General features: G+C 36.2%; 1 protein-coding gene and 1 non-coding gene across 5 annotated transcripts in view; one reads left to right on the top strand and one right to left on the bottom strand.

Annotated features, from left to right (window-relative positions):
* The window catches only part of Sema6d (semaphorin 6D), a 764,305-nt gene that overhangs the window by 235,310 nt on the left and 506,229 nt on the right, over positions 1–22,766 (top strand). The window lies entirely within an intron of this gene.
* LOC150046529 (U6 spliceosomal RNA) lies at positions 18,445–18,547 on the bottom strand. The gene has a single exon (XR_016532666.1). It is a non-coding gene; the product is annotated as a U6 spliceosomal RNA (small nuclear RNA).

Genomic DNA, 22,766 nt, shown 5'->3' with positions numbered 1-22,766 from the left:
CATTAGCTATCTAAAAATGACTACTTTCATTTGATTTTGAAGATATTGTCAAGTTGAGAAGTTAGAGACTATCTAAAGGGTATAGCTGCATGATGAATTTATAAGAATATGCTTTTTATTTTTTAAAATAGCTATAAAAACCCTCAAGTGGAAATTATGCATTACAGAAAGAATAGAACTTAAAAATAATTTTTAAATGAGATAATCATGGAATATAGAGATGATTTTTAACAGGTGACATGTTAACATGTGTTCACATTCTAATTCATATTTATTTTTTATGAAAATGACTTACTCTAAACTGGACTTGACAGATACTCTTTTCTTAAAATAATAAGTCAATACATCATATTAGTAAATGTACTTTGGGGGTCTCGAGTTAAATATCTATGTTGTAGTCAAGTGTGGTAGTTCATAACTGTTATCTCAGCTGTCCAGATGTTTAGATGGAACAGGTATCTTCCAGATCTGCTTCAAGCTAAGAATGGAGTAGAACTATTGAGAAAATCCACGTGAGCGTTATGTCCAGAAGTGGAGAAATTTGAAACCTTTGGTTCACAGATAGGTCATGATAGAAGAAAAAACAAAGGCACAAGTCCATGCAACTTCTGATTAGTCAAAAGTATGGACTCTGAAAAGGTCAGGTGTTCCGTAGCTTTACTAGGAAGGGGTCAAAGCAGACAAAAAACAGATGAGTTTAGGACTTTGATCGTGAATTGTAACATTGTGCATTCATTCAAACACAGAGAATATAGAATATGTGGGCTTTGGGTGATAATTATGTGTCTGATAAAAAGTGTTCCTTGGCTGGGGTATGTTGAAAATGGGGTAGGTTGTGCATATATGAGGCATAGGATTCATGGAAAAATCTCTGTATCTTGTATTCAGTTTAATTGTGAGCTTAAATAACCTATTTAGAAATCATACAGGTTGGGAGTATGGCCTAGTGGTAGAATGCTTATCTTGCATGCATGAAGCCCTCAGTACCACATATACAGAAAAAGCTGGAAGTGGTGGTGTGGCTCAAGTGATAGAGTGCAAGCTTTGAGAAAGCCCAAGAACAGTGCCCAGGCTCTGAGTGTCAGCCCCAGAACTGCCCCCTCCCTGCAAAAAGAAATCATATACATTTCATTTAAGTTGCTCTGAGATGAGCTCATGAAACTGGTATCTTAACAGGCATACCTAGTGATACTAACATACATGATCTATGATTCAGAATTAATCACCTAAGCTGTGAGTGTAATGAAGCTGTATAAATGGTCATACTTTACTGATTCCATGGTATTTTTGAATACCCTGGATGTAGCATAACTAAGGATAACAGGATTCAGTTGGTGGAAGCCATGAAATGGTGACTGTAGTCACCAGAAGAATGAATATTCAGAAATCTTATGGAACATCTCATGTAAACACATTTAACTTGAGGATGAAGCAAAAATAATACAACTACAGTATTTATGTAAAAATAATAACCTAAACCGACACCTAAGAAATATTCTGTATATTAGGTGGAAGAATTTAAGTTGCCCTGGAGAAGACGTGAGTCCAACCATTTGTGGGTTCCCGTCCTGTAACTTCTCAAATCATATTACATGGGCCTCCACAACGACCCCGATAGTTGCATGTTATAAGCACTAATTGAACTTACAGCATAAAAAGCAACAAGTGAAGGTTAGCAAGCCACTGAAATATAAGAAGATAAGAGAGATGAAAATGAATGCTTTAAGTATAATGAGATTTATTGCCAATTTATTCTAAAATACTTCCCATCTTTGCAACGAACTAGTCTAAAGCCAGGTAAACAACAATACACGAGAGAACTCTGAGTATAAATTCTTTTGTTGTGAATGAAAGTATGCATTGTTTTTTAGTCACATTTACTTAAATAATATAGCATTATCTGTCCTAGGAAACTGTGTCTCTTGTAGCTGTTTTCTAGTTTGTATGAGAAAATTTGCAATCTGAATGCTACATTAACATATTCATTTACTAAGGCCATAAAGCTGACACAGAAAGCACTGTCTGCCCCTTCCCTTTCAAATATTTAAACAGAAAAATTTTCTATTCATATGGCAACTTTCAGGTTTTCTGTAAATTGACATCAGCCATTTCAGAGATGTGCTGAAGGCAGAGCACTGCTTTGTCGTCTCGCCTTCCTATCAGCCCTGACAAGCCAGGCTGTGCACCTGAACATGGTGAATCTTTTTAAAAAGATCTTTTTAAAAAATAGCCACATTATTATGATTTGGAGGTAGAAAGCATATAATGACCATCTTGTAGACTCCACTTGACCTTCCAGAGCAACCATTTCATAAAAGTCCTATTTACTTTTGTTTTAATTTACAGTTATTGGAATTTCCATAAGGATTTTGCAACAGCACCAAGCATCACATCGTGCCAGGGAGGAATTATAGGTTTATTGCAGCCTGAACTGACAGCCAACTCATAAAAATGAATGACATTCTATATCATAACATCTCAGCGGCCGTTCGGCATGTTAATAGCTTCCTTCATCTTTCTTTAGCATAATGAGGCAGATAGTGTAACAAAATCCAGTGCAAAAATGAAGATTAAGAAAAGCATGAAGTGAGACAAGAAAATAATGTGGAACAGGGTTTAGAAAACATTCAGATTAAAAGTTTCAATTAAAGCATGGTTTGCAAGCTTCTTAACACAAAAGCAAACATTCCTTGACTCAAAACAATCAAAATTTAGAAGAATACCTACCTGTCAGCCCGTTTTGTTCTTCAGCCTCTACTCTTAAAATGCTTCAAATGTTTTACCTAGCTCCACATTGCGAAAGTCACCAGGTTCTATGAAATGACAGGATCCTCTGCATGATTGTCATGACTTCTTTTCGATCTAGAATGACGAAGTACCATTGTTTTTAAATATTGTTCTTTAATTCTGCCGTGTCGGAATTGTACATTCCTAAAATTTTGTAGTCTTTTTAGATTGTGAGTTTTCAAAAATAAGTGAGGTATTTGACTTTAAATACATAAAATGTACAAAACTATATTGGTATTTTAATAGTTATATGATCTATTTAATATATTTTACATTAAAAATGGGAAATGTAGTAACCATAAAAAATGAAGCCAAATCAAATGCTTGTACATAGCATATGAAACCCAGAACTGGGTTCAGAATTGTACTTTGCAAAGTTGTGCAAATCATAGCAAAATTAGGACATCCTGGTTCTGTGAACGCTGTGTGGCATGATCCCCTTTTGAATGACTCACTGTTGCCATGTTGCTGTGCATTTGAAGTATCAACATAGAACACTGTAGCGCACTGAAATGCCTGCAATGTCCAAGTGGAGCAGACCACGAGGGCACGGCCAATTCAGGTGGGGTAAAGGTGGTTTTGTAGATATTGCTGATGGTAGGTGCCAAGGAGGGCTGTGAATAAAAATATCTAGAGGGGCAGCTACTATGGAAAGTATATTGCTACTTACTAATTTTAGTTACATAAATTTCTCTGTTTTTCCCTCAGTGGTATTTCATGGTTTGGGTTCTTTTTCCTCCATGAGATTAGTACAGGGCTTTGCTTGGAACATGCTAAGGAAACTTTTGTTTGTTCAGATCCTGATTGGTACTAATTGTATATTTCTGCCCTGGATTACAAAATTATCAGAGATGTTCACTTTATAGTTTTTATACTTTAGAGGGTTTCAATTAGCATAGACTCTAAAAGGCAGTTAAATTTTTATGGTGATAACATTGTATTCTTACTTTGACATGGGTTTACCTTTGTGAGTTCTATATATTTCTATAATATTATGCTTATATTTTCCTAGGAATCTCTCTGTTCTCATCCTTTACATTTAAAATTTGCTCTATTAATGCATTATCAATTCTTTTATGTATAAGTTCTGATTCTGAATTAAAATAGGAATTTCTTTCATTATTGTGATGATAATTATAGTATGAGTCACACCACAGTTGGTTTCACTGAATATTATATAACTGAGTTTGATTTACATTTGCTTTTCAGATAGAAAATTCTCTGAACTTATTTCTTTCCTACAGTACTATTAAGTGAGATTTGTTATTAACTATGATTTAATAATGTGTCATTGGGTCCATAAAAACTAAGATTTTCATTTTCATAAAGACAAAGATTCTTGAAAGACATACTGTGCAGAGGAAAGTCATCTTGGGCTCTGGTGGGTTCTTGTTTCTTACATTGCTGATATGCATATCAGTAATGCCTTATGCATCATAACTTGTCTGAAAAATAAGATGGGTAGATCTTTTTGATTTACTTTTTAAAGTAAGATTGGTCTATTTCTCTCCTCTTTTCTTCTGTGTTATACTGGAGGTGTGTTAAAAATGTGTGCGTTTCAAGACAAAATACCTTCCAGAAACATTGTGGATTAGACCAAGCAGCATAGTAGCTTCTAGAACTACTCACTGTCATTAGAGCCAACCCAAACTTGCTTTGAAACTTGATAGAATCACTTTCTAGCTGACCCACTTTTATCAAGTCATTTATCTGCCCTGAGCTTCACCTTCATGATTAGCAAATAGAAATATAAGCCCTTTATTCATATTATTAAAAGAGTGCTTAGATATAAGCATGAAAAGCCAAGAGTAAGTGATAAGTAGGTGCTCTAGTAATAATCAGTATAGCAGTCGGGCACTGGTTGCTCATGCCTATAATCCTAGCTACACAGGAGGCTGAGACCTCCTGTATTGGGATTCTAAAACATCCAGATCGAAAATTCCTTGAAACTCTATCTCCAATTAATATGCAAAAGGCAGGGCTGGAGGCATGACTCAGTAGCAGAGCATCTGCTACACAAGCAATCTGAGCAAGTATGAGGACATAACTTCAAAATCTAGTACAAACACATGCATGTATGTCCACACACACAAATACGTATATGGCAGGGTAGTTAAAGATAAGGAATACAGAAGTAAAAGAGCCATGGAAATGTTAATGTCTTTATTAAATTTTAAGGAACTATTAAGGAGGCCATGTGTTGCTTTTAAAAAATTCTATGCTATTTCTTGCTGCTCTTTGATAACCTTTTACTTATGATAATTAATGCGATTAGTGTGCTAATTTTCTACAGTTGCACCCTGGGGCCATCGTGCAACAGTTATAATTTTAAAAATTGGGCAAATAAGTAAATGTCAACTTGTAATAAAATCCAAATGAGTCTTTGATGAATGTTGATGGTGACTGGTAATTTACCTGATAAAATATTTTAACTGCCCAGTTATGTTAGAATAGCTGATTTCTCAGAGTAATTATCCTGTTCTGCATAGTGAAGTGCTTTCACAGAGAATCTTAATACATAGAGATAATTTTTAATTTGTTGATTTCAATATTCCATTTATAAATGACATAGTAGTATTTAATTCAGATACTTTGAAAATAAGAGATGCATACAATACTATATAAATTATGTTATGGCTCAGGATAGGATACCATATAAAATAGGTCCTGTCTGTAATCAGGGTATTAAGTGGAATGCAGGAGGACAAATAGAGGAGATGCAGAAAAGTGAAAATGGTCACAACACTTTATGCTAATGTGTGGAAATGAACGATTAATCTTGCTGAGATTAATATGGGAAGGGCAGGGGAGAGAGCGGAGAAGAAAGTATGGAGGAATGGGGGAAGAGACAGAGAGGAAGACAAAGATACTGAGGAAGAATAAGGCAGCTGAGGAAGCCAGGAAGGAAAATGAAGAAAGACAAATCCCAGAGCTAGGTGGGTATAGGAGCTCTGAGTCCCACTTAGGAGAAGATACATAGCTATTGGCAGTAGCACAGCAGGAAGGCCAAGACAAAGCAGGAAAAAATGTGGATTCTTTTCCTTCCAGTTCATTTGAATCCCCAAAACTCCCCATTCAGTACAGTCTGATGTAGATCCTGGGTGGTATGTTACAGGCTTCTTCATCCTTGAGCGGATAGCAGGTTCCACAAGGGAAGCCAACAAATCCCGGAAGCAAGCAGATAATTACAAAAACTGCTCACCCACTCAGCTCCCATTCTTGTCTTTTGCTTACAATTAAGGAAATTGTATCTGCAGAAGGGGAAACTACAGTCCAGACATAACTAAAAGTGTGGCAGAGTGTCAGGAATTCTACCACATTCCCAACATAATCTAGATTTTTGTGTACCAACAGTATCATTCATACAAAACAGGGAGGAGGGTAGGAGGGAAAAAAAAGATTCACTTGACAAGAACGTGTTAGGTGGCTGCTATTCGTTTTACTTCTGGTCATGAAGCCAGAGATATGAGATAGAGATAACCAAGGGACAGCAAAAGAGATGAGAGATAACATAGTACATTAAGAACAACAATCACTCATTATATGGCTTTTGTTTCTATATCCTGGAGGTCCTTTCATTTAGCATCATACTATATGGCCTTATGTATATATGTTTTGTTCTATTGTAAATCTCTGGGAGAGCCCACGGTTTCTATTGATTATGACAAATGAGGAAAACCATTGAGCCTATGTTCCTTTGAGTCTGGCTTACTTCATTTAATATGATTTTTTTTCTAAGTCTTTCCATTTCCTTACAAATGGGGCAATGTCGTTCTTTCTGACAGAAGCATAGAATTCCATTGTGTATAAATACCTAGTGGTAAGAATTTTGGTGGCAGCACCTCTTTACTGATGGATTTTGTGGGATTTGTGAATGATAACAGGCTTCCAAGTCAATCTCTCGCTTTCTAGTCAATCTTCTTCAGCCAATTTTCTCCTATTATTCAGAATTAATCACACCAGGCAGTAAAATCTTGTGTTACCATTTAGGTCAATGGCATTAGGAGCTGAAAATAGTTAGGGAACTGTTCCATGTCTGAATTAAGGGAAAACATAACTATATTTCTTGGCAGGAGTGTTCTTTTATAGAAACCACATCTTCTAAAGGCTCCAACTGAAAAGATTTGGGGAAGAGAAATAGAATTATAAAAATACAATATTTGATAAAAAGATAGGTCCTTCTAAGTTTACTTCCTTTTTATTCTGTGCCCTGCCCCCACTCTCCCAGAGATGTGCATGTGAATATGCCGTACATTATGTGCAGAATACAGAAAAGAAACAAAACAAATTAAGAAAGTAATCCTTTGTTTCTATATCTTTGCAATTTGCTTCAGTATATATATATATATATATTATTCATACACATATGAAGAGGTGCTTGGGTATTGTGCCTTTGTGATTGTCTCCTAGGACCTTCTCTTCTGGTCTCAATGTAGGTGGGTATCTAGAATTCTGTGTAATTTGTTATTTGCCAGTGTGTTTGAGATATACCTTCCACACCATGTACTGTTTGTCTCTCTGATCTTGACTTAACAAGCTTTGTTCTAGTTTGAATTTTACTTCTTGGCTTTTGATCCTGCACACTCTGGCCTTGGGGAATATATTGGTATTGGCCCATACCACAGTATCATCTTTCAGCTACAGCTGAATGTCTGCCTTCAGGAGGCCATTCCATCATTTGACCAGGCCAGTTCCTTCTCAAAGGTAGGGGACAAATGGGGGAACAGGGGCTACAATGGCCTGAATTGATTTTGACAATTACATTGGTGTGCAATGAGCTTTGTAATCAAAGACCATGTGGTATGAGGCATTAAGTCAATGAAAGAAATATTCTGTAAGGTAACGTTATACTAATAGATATACTAATATATCTTGATGCTGATAGAAGCATCAAGAACAGAAACCTATTTCTGTTGGCTTCTATGTAGACGAATCATTGCCCATCCATTAATGTAAAGGCTTCATGTAATCACATCTGGCCAGAGAACTGGCTGGGGTCCCTCTGGAACAAGGACATAGCAGTGGCTGAGCGTTGGCCTATTGTCATGGCAGATTGGATATACAGTCACCATTGCTGCATCTAGCTTTCTAAAATGGTGATCAACTTTGTAGAGGTCATACATATTTATCAGTTGTGTTACTGTGATTATAGATTGCATGGTCCTAATAAGTAAGCATCAGGGTTCCTGGGAAAAGAGCTTGACACACATTCATGGGGTCATTTACCCAATACACTTGATTACTCAGTACATCCTCGGTTTTGGGGAATCTTCTCGTTCATAGGATGTGAAATGAGGAGACTGGGTTAATATGAAGAATTAGATTTTAAAAGTCTGATCCACCTACTCGTTTAGTATTTTTGTGACTCCCATACCTATTTGGTCTCTGTCTTATCTATGCCATTTTCATTTTATAATGACCCCCTATTGTGCTTGCACAAGATAAAGATTTGGTCATTTGCATAGCATTCCACTGGTAATGAGTACTTCAGAGCTCATAGTTATCTAATGTACCATTGTCAGATCCTTTATCTCTTCCTGGACCCTGTAGCAAGCCAGACTTCTCAAACACAGAAGAATAGCTGGCAGAAGGGGATGTGATTTCATTCTAGAATCACTAGGTGGGTGAACTGTGATTTAAACTTCTATGAGCTAATGAGAAACTTCTAAATGCAGCACTCCACACCACAGCTATTCATATACCATTAATCCAACTTAACTAGAAGGCTCTAAGCAGGGAAATATGGGAGGTACAGATTTAAGAGCCTACCCACAATAGAAAATGGATGTAAGTAGAACATGTAGAGTTATCTATTTTTTTCTGATACGAATACTTTTTCTTCATTAATTTCATTTAATTTTGTCATCTTACATAATGTTTTCTGCTGTACATGTCTTCTTACACGTTTTCCTGTCATATATTCCTGTTGTAAGGTAGTGGGAGAGAAATAGTGACAGAGATAGACTACATAGAAGCTGACCACATGTATAAGCAAATATTGGGTCAAAGGTCAATTTTCTTCCTTAAAGATTAGAAATTTCTAATAATATCATAGAACCTGAAAGTTTACCATCTCTGATAAACTTAGTAAAATACAACATGTTTGCACGTGGGTAATGTGATGGCTCTATTGATTTGTTTGTGGGTCATGTGATGGCTCTGTTGATGTCCTTGTTTGATAGGGAAATGGGTATTCTCAGTGAGTTTCAGTCTTGGTTCTAAATCAGAAGTTTTTGTATTTCTGGGGTTAATAAAACAAATCCCTTGTACTTAATAATTTCTTCACCATCAAGCTTCCACTCACCAGCTGGAGAGTTACACAGAGAGCTATTTAAAGACTATAGAATTAATTATTGAAAATAATACATCTATACACTTGTAAAATCTATATTTCCTCTGAATTTCAGTGTTTACTCATCTGGACCAGTGGTCAGGAAAAGGTGCTTTATGTTTCATAAACTTCTGGCTGCTCACTGGTCCAAGAGAGCATTAGAAACCAACAGGCTTGTAGAAAGTAGGCACATAGTTGAATAGTATATTGAAAAGGTAGTTCATTTTCTATAGGAAGATCTTCCCTGAGGCTTTCATCTGTAAATCAAAACTATTCTTACCCTTCCAGTTACCAGAGGGAAATTTTCCTTTTTTTATGTTGTTAGGCTGTTCATTTTAGAAAGGTAAAGTAAGAGCTTTGTAATAATACCTGAGATAATGGCCTTAAAGCAGTCTGTGTGATCATACTGGATGGTGTGATTTATAGTTTCAGATTCCTTAAAAAGCCTAGGCCACAGATAGAGAATATTTGGTGTAAATAGTAGAACCAGGCAATATGGAAAGCAAAGAGAGGAACAAAAGATATTTAGCTTGAAAGAAAGAAGATTGAAGGGTGATATCAAAGCTATTTTAACATATTTGTAAGCTTGATAGCAAATGACCACAGAGACATATTTTTCACTGCTAAAATGGGCAGGGAAAGGAAAGATATTTGTGAAGTTTTAGGCATGCTTTGTTGAGTTCCTATAGGAATTAGGTATGGATTGTTACAGAAGTTGTAGAGAAAACTTTTCCTTCCAGGGCCACTTGGATATTATAACATTATTTTCAGGTCACAAGATATAGTCAGTACAGATGACTACAGGCAGTTGACAGTTAGCATTGCAGTATCTGTCCAGTCATGAGCCAGGTGAAGGTCGTGCTAACAATCAACTCACTGTGTGTTTAAAGCAGAGTTCAGCATAACCTCACAAAAGACAAACATCTAAATAACAATATCAAGCATTAAATAAATATCAATCATTAAATGCAAACCGCTTACTCCTATAGGGGCTAGGAATAAAAACAGAAGAGTACTTACACAGTCTCCCTGGTAGGCATACTAAAGAAGAATGTGAAGATGGACTCGAGGTTTTCAGTTCTGCTATCTCCTAATTCTGTCAGTTACATGAATACTTCTAGTTCATGACATTGTTTGCCTATTAGTTGTGCTAACTGGTGCATTAATGAGGAAGGCAATGCATGTTTGCCTGTGAGAGAGTACTCATGATCAACTCTGCTGCTAGACATTTTAAGGCTTGAATCTCATCAGTTCTATTTCAGTCTCTTGAAACTTGGAATTTAGAAAATATTAAATTATCTGGGTCTCAGTTCTAAATAATAAGTTACACTATAGGCCTTACAGTGTTCTTATCTGCTTTAAGTCAAGTAGTACATATCTTTTCCTTATAAATGACCAAATGTGGGCCAGACAGTGTTACAAGGATGAGAAAAAGCCATTGCAGGCTAAAACTTTCCATGATTCTTTATAATACAAAGAAATATGGCTATAATTCAACATGAAAAATGCTGTGAGATGAGTGAATTTGTGTTTTATGAAAAGTGTTTTATGAACAAATAAAGTTGGAAAAGTCAAGTTGGTTTGGGAGATGAATCACAAAAAAGTAAAATGTAAGAAAGAAAGTGATGCCATTAATCTTGCAAGACAGAGAAAATTTAGGCAGTATGTGTGGACTGCATCAGAAACATCATGATCCAATGCAGAGGTGGGGAGTCACCTGCTCTAAACCGGAAAAATCAAGTCTTACCTAGCAATAAACAAACACTATACGGTGACTTGGTTATGTACTTGGAAACACCTGCACCTAGCAAGAACCTTGTATGAGGTTTGTTTTATTTTTAACTGTTTGACTTATGCATCTGTTCACAGTAAACTTCAGACTTATTTTTCTGCCATGCATACATATAAAGCCACAAAATATATGAGGAAACAGTAATTATGACATGTCCAACAAGCAGAATCAAGTCACAGACCTCCATGTGAAAGCTTCTTTAGAGGATTACTCCCAACACTTCACACAAGGAAAGAGGATGTGCACTGAAGATGGTGTGGCTGGGACTCACGAGAAGGCTTAGAGAAGAGAGAGCTGCACCTAGAGGATCCAATCGTGTACCCATGTGTTGATTTTTTTGACTGAATACTCAATTATATATGGTGCTAATGGTTTCTCAATGCCATTGAGGAAGCCAGCTCCCTGGAGTTTCCACCAGCTCTGCGATGTTGGAGCCTTTAGCATTTGAGCTTCCCAAAGTGAAGAGCCTTCACTGAGCAGCCACGTGTTGCACTGAGACCCTGTGGAGGTACTGTTTCCAAAGGAGGTTTAGAGGAAACACACTAAAAGATGCCTTTAAATGTTTCCAGCCAAAGCACCAAGGGGATCAAACCACTTAATTTAGAGCACAGTTTAACATAAGCTCACCAAAGACAGAATCTAAGTAACAGCATAATTTCATAATATTAAACATTAAATAAAAACAGGTGTGATATTTGTAAAATATGCCTCATTTTGTAAGAGACTCTTTCAGGGGAGAATTAAGAATCATTGCCTTAACAAATAGCAACTCCCCTGGCTATAGTGTGCAATCTTGCTTACGTAGTCACTGGGAGGGCATTTTCACTATTAGATTAGAGCCAGTTTTGTGTGTGTGTGTGTGTGTGTGTGTGTTTAACCTGATGCTAAGACCTCTGAGTAAATGAGGGAATGCATGCATACCTAATTGAAAAAGGAATTATTCCTTGGACCATTTTCTAAGGACATATTAATCTAAATGAGAAATATTAGCATTCTTTATGGAAAACCATTTTCTTTTGGGACAGCAGAGAGTAGCTTATTGCCATTAACATCCATGATTACAACAAACCCCAATAAATCAGTCACATTATTTTTATTGGTGAAAAAAAGGATACCAGTTGTAGAATACACCTAAATTTCTAGGCTTTAATTAAATGTGTTTGTTCTAAATTGATGTAATTTAAACACAATCCATAGAAAAGATTTATTGTACATTCAAAACCGATTTCCCTATCCATGTAAGAATCTTCAGTCAGATGCAAACAAGCCTGATAAACAGAATGCTGTTAAAATCTGTTCCAATTTCAAGTGAAATACTTAAAAGAAATCACAATAAAGGACAATGTATTTTTTTCTTTCTTCCTCTTTTTTCTATTAGAACCTAAAAATGAGATTTTAGAAGTAGAAATGTGATTTTCTAAAATTGTGTGCCTTATCACTATAATTCAATTTAATATCAAGGTCTAGATCAGGAATGAGAAAACTTCTGATATTCCTATTTATTAGTTCCTTCCTCCTGTTATAAGAAACTAGGGAATTCATGCTTTTGTTTTTTTGAAGTGTTTTTTTTGCTGTTTTTCTTTCTTTTTTTTTTTTTTTTTGGCAGTTTTGGGACTTGAACTCTGGGCCTGAATGCTGTCCCTGAACTCTTCAGCTCAAGGCTACCGCCCTACCCCTTGAGCTATGGTGTTCCCTGGAGCCATGGTTTTCTCGTGGTTAATTGGAGATGAGAGTCTCACAGACTTTTTTTAATGCCTGGGCTGGCTTTGGACCTGCTTCCTCAGATCTCAGCCTCCCGAGTAGCTAGAATTATAGGCTATTTTTGAAGTTTTAAATTATTTTTCAATATAACTAAGCCAACTCAGCAAACTCTGACTTGATGTCTATGTATCATATTTGAGTGTACAGCAATAAAAGCTATGTATATAAACATTAAAATTAATTTTTAAATTCTTAATACCTCCTGCCTAATGGATTAGTACTTGTGGCCAGATTGAGAAATGGGAAGCCAATGAATAGAACAGAGAAATTACACCTATGGGTGGAAAATGTTCATGTTGAATGAATCTAAAATATGCTTTTCTTCTTAAAATGTTTGAAATTAGGAAATGTGTTACAGGAGGTCTTTTATTACAGTTCCTGATGTTGAAGCAGCACCCCCCTTACGTGGCTGTCATTACTTGTGCATGAAAATTGGGCAATACATATGGATAATGTTACTTGATAAATTAAGGCTGCTTATTTTTCTGCTAAACCTTCTGTAGGTGCTTGCTGGTAAGATCAAGATAGGATGGAATTTTCACCTAAGTAGTAATGAAGAATTTTAGTGTTTCACAGATTAATTGACAATACTATATTGTTTGGTTGGCATGTTATTTATTTTATAAGCAGAAATTCAATAAAGTCAATAAGAGGATATTGCCAAAATATACTGCAAATAAGATTTTCTGTTAGTACTCTTCATAAGCATCCTCTCACCTAGACTACATTTTCAGTACTGTCGTAAATCATGGCTAAATATTACACTAAAATTGTGGTAAATACGTGCTAAAGTATACAGAATGCTTTTATAACTGCATATTGAATAATACTTGGCAGTGATTTTTTTTAAAGTCATTATTATACCTAGCAAGTTGGCTTCATCTTACATGAAAAATGTTAAGAAAACAAAACCTGCATACTGCTTAGAGTGATGTCATGGTTTCTCACACACACACACACACACACACACACACACACACACACACACACACACAGATTTCAGACAATAGAAATGCATTCTGTCACAGCTCAGGACATGTAGTTTCACTCCATGAGACTCGTGCTCTCACTAGAGTCTCTAAAAGGTAGTTCCCTTGTGCCTCTTGTAGTCAGTGGAATAGCATGACTTTGGCTTATAGATCTCTCTTCCTGAGCCAGCAACTAGTCTCTTCAGGTATCTCTGTCCCCATCACCATTGCCTTCTGCCTTCTCTGTTTGTCAGCCCTCCTTTCACTTCTTTAATCAGAGCTCTTGTGATGCCATTTTGGACTCACCCAGACAACCCAGGATTCTCCCTTCACCTCAGAGTCTTTAACTATGTTTACAAATAGGCTTCCAAATAAAAGGTGGTTTCCAAATTGCAGAAACTGACATATGGAAACATATTTGAAGTCATTATTGGTCCACTATGGAATAGGTATATAGATTCTAAAGCATAAACAAGAGGAACGGGGTGACACTGTTGAAAAGACTTGTACCCTTTTTCTGACTTGTGTAAAAGCAACCCTCTGTACAATACCAGTGAAGAAGTTTATGAAAAACAAGTAGATGAAAGCTTTGAAGAGAAATGAAATAGTTGTGATCTGTTTTGCACAAAATACTTCCTATAAGTAGTTCTTATAGAAGTTTCTTGTTTTGTCAAAGTTTTTGATAATTTCTTATGCAGTAGAGAGTTTGCTGTCTTTTGATCTTCCATTATATATGTGTGTGTGTGTGTGTGTGTGTGTGTGTGTGTGTGTGTGTGTGTGTGAGAGAGAGAGAGAGAGAGAGAGAATTTCAGTTATATATGCATATATAGTACTCCATCAATTTTCTTCCTATTTTGATGTAAGTGCAATCATTTAGGAAATAGTGGAAACCAGTTAATAAATCTGATATTATTAAAGAAGTAAATACAATATTTATTACCTTAACAATATTTTGTATCTATTTTTCTCTCCTTCATCTTCATTTCTCTGTCTTTGTCTCTGGCTATTTCTTTTTAACATTCTGGTTTTCTCTGTCTTTGACTCTGACTCTATCTCTCCATATACATACATGTACATATAAATAACTTCAAGCTTCTAATTTGATATACATGTAAACAATTTTATGCCTTTCATGATAATTGAACATGCTTATTACTTTACTGAAGCAAAACAGCTTACTCAAGTTAATTTTTACCAACTATTAGCAATTTGGGATTTTTTTTCTTTGCATTTTTAGTATTGGTAATTTTCTTAAATATCAAGCATGCAGGTTTGCTTTTTTTAATAAATAAAAGAAGCCAAAACATTGCTTTAAAAAGCAATTAAGTGAAATCTAGGTAGAAATCACAGTGGAAATAACAAAGAATAAGTGTTTACATGGGTTCTTATGTAATGTCTGCCATATCTCAGACATTGTTCTGTTTACATTATATGTTTGTTTTTAATTAATACCATAATTTTAAGGAAGGCATAAAAAAGAGAACCAAATATCTATTTCATAACTGAGGAACCCCCAGGTTGAGGAGCATCCTTTTTGCATCTCCACTTGTAATGATTCACATTTGACTAGGGCTGGATCATATGTGTGTCCCCATTTCAAAAGAGCAAAATGGAGCATGAAGTTATCATGGACCAGGTGCATGCACACATTTGTATTCTCTTAGAATCTTGTTCTCTTTCCTCACTCTCCAGTACCTAATCCACCACACACACACACACACACACACACACACACACACACACACACACACACCACATTTACTTAAACACAGCTAGGCCCTTGAGAAACAATGTCAGAATTTATGCTAATTTCAACACCAGAGTCTAGAAGGATAACTAGTGCTGGGAATCACCTTCACAATGTTATTATAAGTGAGTTGGTGATTAAAGTGAAGCTTACAGTCATGACCATTAATACAGCTGCCAACTTCTTAGCAAGAGTAAGGTCTCTTGCTGAAGCCATATTGTTTCCATGTATGAAGCAGATTTGCAAGCAAACCTGACCTGAAAAAATGGGTACTAGTAATCTCTCCTTCTTTCCTACAAGGAAAGAAATGCATTTTTATATTAAGCTGTTATACTCAGAAGTCCCTGAATTTTTTTTTCTGTAAGAGCTGTCTTTGCTGTAGTTTTCCATCAGTGATGCTAGCTGAAATTGAGTTGGAGAGATTGCAAGCCAACAACCTAACATTCTTATGTTTAAGATCGGAATCCGAGACATCATAGAGGAAAGAGTCTGAGATAAGCATATGCCTAAAGTGCAAATCAATAGCAAGTTGGTCTGGTGCTAAACTTCTTAAGATTAGTCTTATGGAAATGTAACCCAAAGCAAATCATCAGGAAGAAAATCGTCTCTTATCAGAGAACGTTTATAATTAATTCCTATTTCCAGAGCATTCCAAATAGTATCGATTGAGTAAACCAATATGCTTTCCACCCAGAAACATCCACTTCACCTACCTGACATGAGGAGAAACAGACAAACGAACCCAGATTTAATACCCTAATCCTAATGGCACCAAGATAACAGTAACTGAAAGGATAGAGAACCTGTTCCTAGAAGGTCCTTAAAATGGTCTTCTATTAAATTTTGCAGAGTATATACAGATTATCAAAGGAAAAGAAGACAGGAAAGGCAAAATTTTAAAATGCAAATTAGACATCATTAAGAATAATAATGTACAATGATTTATTTTCAAAATTAGAGTATTCTCTCAAGCCTAGATCAATTCCATGGTATATTTATCTTTAGTTTTTCCAATTTCTGGATAAACTTGTGCAGTTCTTGTTTGGAACTCTGTCTAAGCTGTAGAAAAAAATTGCTCCCATAACTGCCATATAATCCAACATATGAAAAAAGTCTAAGATGTAGACATTTTTAAATGATTTATAATCAAATATTTCTAATCCTTATTGACTTAATCTATTGCCTTATATCTGTCTCCCACTTAAAACATAATAGAAAAAAATCAGTGCTTCCATCAATACCAGGTTGGGAAACTCTTTTTTGTCTTTGGTACCTAATCCAATACTAAGTAACTCGTTCGCTTTCATGCATGTACCCGCCCAGCACTGAAAGATGTACAGTTTAATCTGGACCTGTATCCTGCCTTCCCACTCATATATCTGAAAAGGAGAAAATAAGCTTGAAGGACAGTGAGACGGGAGATGGTTTGTTCCTGAAGACAGGCATGTGAGGTCACCATGTAAATTTGAGCTAGGGTCACAGCTTTACAAGTGAAAAGAGAAGCAACTTTTCAAACTGTGATGCACCTGCCATGTCAGAAAAAAGAAGGCATTGTGTTCCAACTTCTGAGTCTTAAGTGTGGTTAATTCAAGGGATGCAAGTTTTATGGAGAACAGAGGGACCAAAAGTCAGACTTGGCTGCTCCTTATCCAGGTGTTTCCTCTGTGTCTTAATCAACCGAGGCTCCAGCAGTTTGGAGGATCATGACTAGAAGTTTAATCTGCTTCATTGTTTGTCTTTCATCATCATCTTTGTTGCCTGGGAACTGGACTGGTTTATTGATCTTGTCTTTAATTTGTAAGAATTTCAAGGAAGGTCTTTTAGTGCCAGACCAAGGCGTCCAATTTATAAGTGCTGAAAATGTTTTTGTGAAGATGTGGCCTTTTCACTGAATTTCTAAAGGATTTAATTGGCCTCTAAAATAATAGGTTTGATTTAGAGGCCCCGTGCCAGTTTACAAGATGCTCTCTGGCTCATATCTGTACCTTTCAAGCTTAATGAACATCTTTGTTGGGCTTCCAAATCTTTGTTGGGCTTTCATATGGTTAATAATAGTGTACAATATTTTTACCCCAAAAGGGAAGTTCAATTTTCTAATTAAATAGCCAGTATAGAGCCATCATGTAGTCTATGTATCTTTAGTAATTTTATATTTCAGGGAACTTGGGGTTTACTTGGGTGTGTACTCTGGGGTACATGTGTAAAATACTCTGGCAGAACATTCACGATTGATTTGGTTTCATTGCTGATACTCACAAAATGTTGATTTCCCTTGACTTCTCACTCAGCAAACTAGTAAAGGAATGTAATAGTAACAGTGTCGAAATGCTTTCCTCTGAGGAGCCCAAAGGACTTTCCAATCACTTCCTCATTAATCTTCACAGCTTTCCCATCAAGTTATCCAAAAGACATTACTTTGAATTTTTTTTACCATGAGTAGGTGATTTGTCTAGAGTTGTATATATGTGGTACAGTAGGGAAGCAGGTAGGAAATGAGGAGTCCCATGTTTCTGATAGCTCTATCATTTATCTCCAGCCTGGGATACTTGTGAAAATGAGAAGAGTACCACCATTCATTATTCCAGAAGAAGTCACAAACTAAGACTTACAGCCATTCCACATTTGTCCCACTGAAGGAAATAGAAAACTCACAATGTCTGGTTAAAAGTCAGTAGTTCAGGCATTGTACTTACTCATATAAAAATGTAGCTGTATGAAAACAAGTAGTACTTCAATGAACTTACTTTATTACAGCCATTCTGCATTAAGATTCCCCAACTAGTAATTTACTTCATTTGATTTAAATCTTACTGTGTAATTTTCCAAAATTATTTAAAATTATATTTGAAAGGTAACAGTATTCAGAAAATTTTAACTGAACATGAATGTTTTCCTATTTTCTTAATACTATTTGATAAACTTTAGAAAGTAGTCTTAAAACGTATAGATATATCCTATACACTATACCCTAGTGTAGGGAATCACTTGGATTTTTGACTACTGCTACAGTGACAATTTTAGCAGACATTTAATAATATATCTTTAATATTTCTTTTTTAAAAATATGGAACACTTCACGAATTTGCATGTCATCTTTGCGCAGGGGCCATGCTAATCTTTAATTGTTTCAATTTTAGTATAGGTGCTGCAAAAGCAAGCACTTTAATATTCTTTTTAAAGCATGTTCTCCTTTATATTTTTCAGTTACATTTACCGTTTCTTTTAATTTTCTGTGTTTAGAACCTTTAGTTTTTAATCCTATGACTTGGTATTTTGTAGATTGCTAAGTCTTTGGTCTTGTGTCATTGTCTTTGGAAGCACTGGATATTTTACCAGATGTATCTCTCTGTGTGTGTGTGTGTGTGTGTGTGTGTGTGTGTGTGTGTGTGTGTGTGTGCGTGTACACATACTGGTGTTTGAACTCAGCCTGGGCACTGTCCCTGAGTCTTTATGCACAAGGCTGAAACTCCACCATTTGAGCTACAAGTACTACTTCCAGCTTTTTGGTGGCTAATTGAAGATGAAAGACTCATGGACTTTCCTGCCGGGACTTGTCTTCATACTGTGATCCTCAGATCTCAGTCTTATGAGTGGCGAGGATTACAGGCGTGAGCTACCAGCATCTGGCAGAAGTATCTTTTTGAACAACAGGTTAGTTAGAGGAAGTTTCCTTCCTCTTTTCACACTTAAAAAACAGGAATAGAAGAATAGAAAACTATTTCTGCACAGTTTTCCTATTGGCCTAGCCTCTGGTGTTATGCTAAGGAAGACTAATATAGGAAATAAAAGGATTTTCTACTTGATTTTTAGGATGTGTTTTCTTTCTCATATAAATAGTTGAAGGAAATTTTATTTCTAATTATTGCTTTCTATGACTTAGTCTTGTCTTCTAAAGTTTCAGTTGTTGGAATTTTCTTTTTTTTACCTTTTCAGTGCCCTTATGTTTGCCCTAGTAAAACCCAGAAGAGGTCGTAATTCAGTCATGTAATTAGATTTTCTTTGGCATCTACCATGATTTTTGAATAAGGAAAAACATTAATAATTTTTTCTTCTGATTTTGTAAAGAACTCCCATGGATAGGGAAAACATATCAAAGCAGCTGCAAAATGTGACAGACCGAGGGACCTTATGAGGCAAAAGTTAAAAATGAGAAAAATTTCCACATTACTCTAGGTGCTGCGGCTCTAGACAAATGGTATGTATCTCAGCAGTGAGAACTCAATCATTCTAGAGGAATAGATATGTATCTGGTATTCTGGTTGGAAAAGGCATGGAGGAATTAGGTCAATGAGAGCACACATTTGTAAGATGGGCACCCCTGGCTGATGGCTGTCAACCTGCAAACCTGACCGGAGGCAAGGGCTGAGATTTGGGGAATGTTTTTGGAGAGCATCCTGGACAGAGATGTTTCTGAGACCTCAGTGTTGTATATCTGCCATCCTAAACTATGTGGGAGACAAATGATGAGAATTAGGGTTCCAGGACAGCCCAGGCAGAAAGCAAGACTCTATCTGAAAAATAACCAGGGGGAAACAGGGCCAGAGGCATGGCTCAGTGGTAGAGCCTCTGCTTAGCAAATGGGAGGCTTTGACTTCAAATCTTCTTCTTGCTAGTAGACAAAAGACAAAGCAAACAAAACACCCAAGAGACCTATATTTGTAAACATACAGGAATGTGGGAAACATACAGAGGTGGGAAGATTTTAAAGATAGGATGCTATAAGAACTGTCAAAATACATTTATAACAGGTTGTGAATTGTAACGAACTTTAAATTTTATGACAAATTAAAAAAAATGTCTCTGTTTCTGGTCATTAAATAATCCTGTTTTGCTTACTATTTCCCTCCCTAAATTCTATGGTTTTATGAATAATTCAAAGCAATAACTTCACCTTCTTTCTCTAGAGATCAGGTTGGCAAGTTTCCACTTCAGTTTCGTTGCAGAGACACAGCCAAGGTTTTTAGGATGGAAACAGTGCTTTTTAAATATCTTTTTTCCATAATGAAAAAAATATAATGAAAGGAGAAATGAACTGTAACTTACCGAGTTCTCAATTGTGAGAGCTAAAGCAGACATATCCTCTGGGAAAATGGAGGCCTTGATAACTGTTGGAGATGAAAGAAAGCCCTCACAGGGCCAGACGAGGGAAAGACAAATGCAATAATGAATCCATGATCTAAAAGGAAAATAAATTTTAAGCTTGAATTGAACGGACATTTGTGCTGGTTATGGACTGATTATTTGTGGTCCCTCCAACCCCCAGTTGAAATCCATACATTGAAATCTTTCCTGCTATTGTGGTAGTTGTTATGGAATAGGGACTGTAGCAGGTAATTAACAGTGAGAATAGGCTTCTCATAATGAGATAAATGCTGTTATTAAAAGAGACAGGAGAGAAGGAAAGCAGCTTTGCTTTAAGAGGGTACAAGGAGACAGGCTCTGTACATCAGGAAAAGGGATTCTCACCAATTATTCAACTGTATTGACATCCTGATCTCTGTTTTCTTTCTGATTTATTTAGTTTGAGATACTCCATTTGATTAATTAAGGTAGTAGTACTAAAACATTGGATGGGTAGAGTGAGTCAGAGAAGGGTTATCATGGGAACAAATCATTAGGACATAGCTGATTATTTTGATCAACATTTTATTATGGCCATCTTTTTTGTTTTAGTGATTTTTGAGTTTTTTCTGACTGTAATATGTAGTTTCATCTTTTGTAGAGATGGCATTATCGCTTTCCAAGATGAAGCCTTGTTTCTATCCTCAATCTGCATCTTCCTTCCTCCCTTTATTGGCCATACTGTCCATTAAGCTAAATTTAAATTTTCTCTTTATATTAATACAGCACGACTAGGTTCACTTAGGGCAACAGCAGATCATGTGTGCATGTGCGTGTACGTGTGTGTGTGTGTGTGTGTGTGTGTGTGTGTGTGTGTGTGTGTGTTTTGTTTGTTTGTTTTGCTTTTTGGTTTGGCTTTTTTTCCCCCAGCAGTGAATATGTCAGTAACAGTTACTGAGAGACCAGAAGCCAAGTTTTATATTCAACATGTAAATCTTGCCAGAACATTCATACTGAAAACAGTGTGTGGCAAGTACAAACAGCACACAATAAATCCTTTAATTTATTACAATCCCTCTAAAGTATTTGTCTTTCTGACATTACAATTTCATAAAATCAAAAAACGTTTTTTATCTCAGTTGAAAAGAACGTATGCTCTATTGATTAAACTAATGCACACTTGAATAGAAGTCACATTCAAAGTTTTTTCTTCTATATTGGACTTCCATGTTCCCCTTCATAATTGTTTTTATTCCTTTTCATTTTGATGTTAGAATTCCCAGCTACTACTAGTATTTATTTTGTAATCTGGAATTTTTAATCTTTTCAAATGTACTCTGATAAGAACCTCAAATTTCACCCATTGTTGGTGTGTCTCCAAAAGTCAAGTGCTAAAATTTAGCACACTGGGGACCAGCGGTTGGTGTTAGCCTTTGTGAGTTATGTCCAGAGGGTGGAGCCCTTGAGAATGGGATTAGTGCCCTTTAAAGAGCCCCAGGGGTAGCTTGTCTGCCCCTTAGCCTTTTGCCTTGTGAAAGAGCCTCTATGAGAAACTCACCCTCACAGGATACAGAATTTTCTGGGGACTTATTTATAAATTAGAGTATTTGTCATAGCATCCTAAAAGTATTAAAACCTGTTGTAAACATTATTTTGAATTTGGTATTTGTATTGAATCACATATTTCAGCTAAAACTTGATTATAAAAATATAGCCTAAAGCCAAAGCATTAAGAACTGAATGACTATGTACTTGTATTTTTCCAAATATTTTGTTTCTGAGCATAGAAGTTAAAATAATTTTTACAAAATAAACTAATCTTCTCATATTCTAATTTCCATTCTTACCATTTATTTATTTATTTATTTATTTATTTATTTATTTATTTATTTATTTTGTGATCATGGGGCTTGAACTCAGCCTGGGTGGTGTCCCAGAGCTCTTCAGCTCAAGGCCACCACCCTACCCTTGAGCCAAGCCCCACTTCCCATTTTCTAGAGGTTAACTGGAGATAAGAGTCTCAGGTCCTTGTGTGCCCAGGCTGGCTGTGAACCTTGATCCTCAGATCTCAGCCTCCTGAGTAGGTAGGATTACAGGCATGAGCCACCATGCACGACTTCTTTTCTTTTCTTTTTTTTTTTTTTTTTTTGCCAGTCCTGGGCTTGAGCTCAGGGCCTGAGCACTGTCCTTGGACTTTCTCAAGGCTAGAGCTCTACCACTTGAGCCTCAGCACCACTTCCGGCTTTTTTCTATGTATGTGGTACCGAGGAATCGAACCCGGGTCTTCATGCATGCTAGGCAAGCACTTTAACCACTAGG

This window comes from Megascapheus bottae, chromosome 25 (genome assembly GCF_031878675.1).
Source record: "Megascapheus bottae isolate mThoBot1 chromosome 25, mThoBot2.hap1, whole genome shotgun sequence".
Classification (NCBI taxonomy): domain Eukaryota; kingdom Metazoa; phylum Chordata; class Mammalia; order Rodentia; family Geomyidae; genus Megascapheus; species Megascapheus bottae.
The sequence above is the reverse complement of the archived record's forward strand: the minus strand, read 5'-3'. Positions and strand labels throughout refer to the sequence as shown.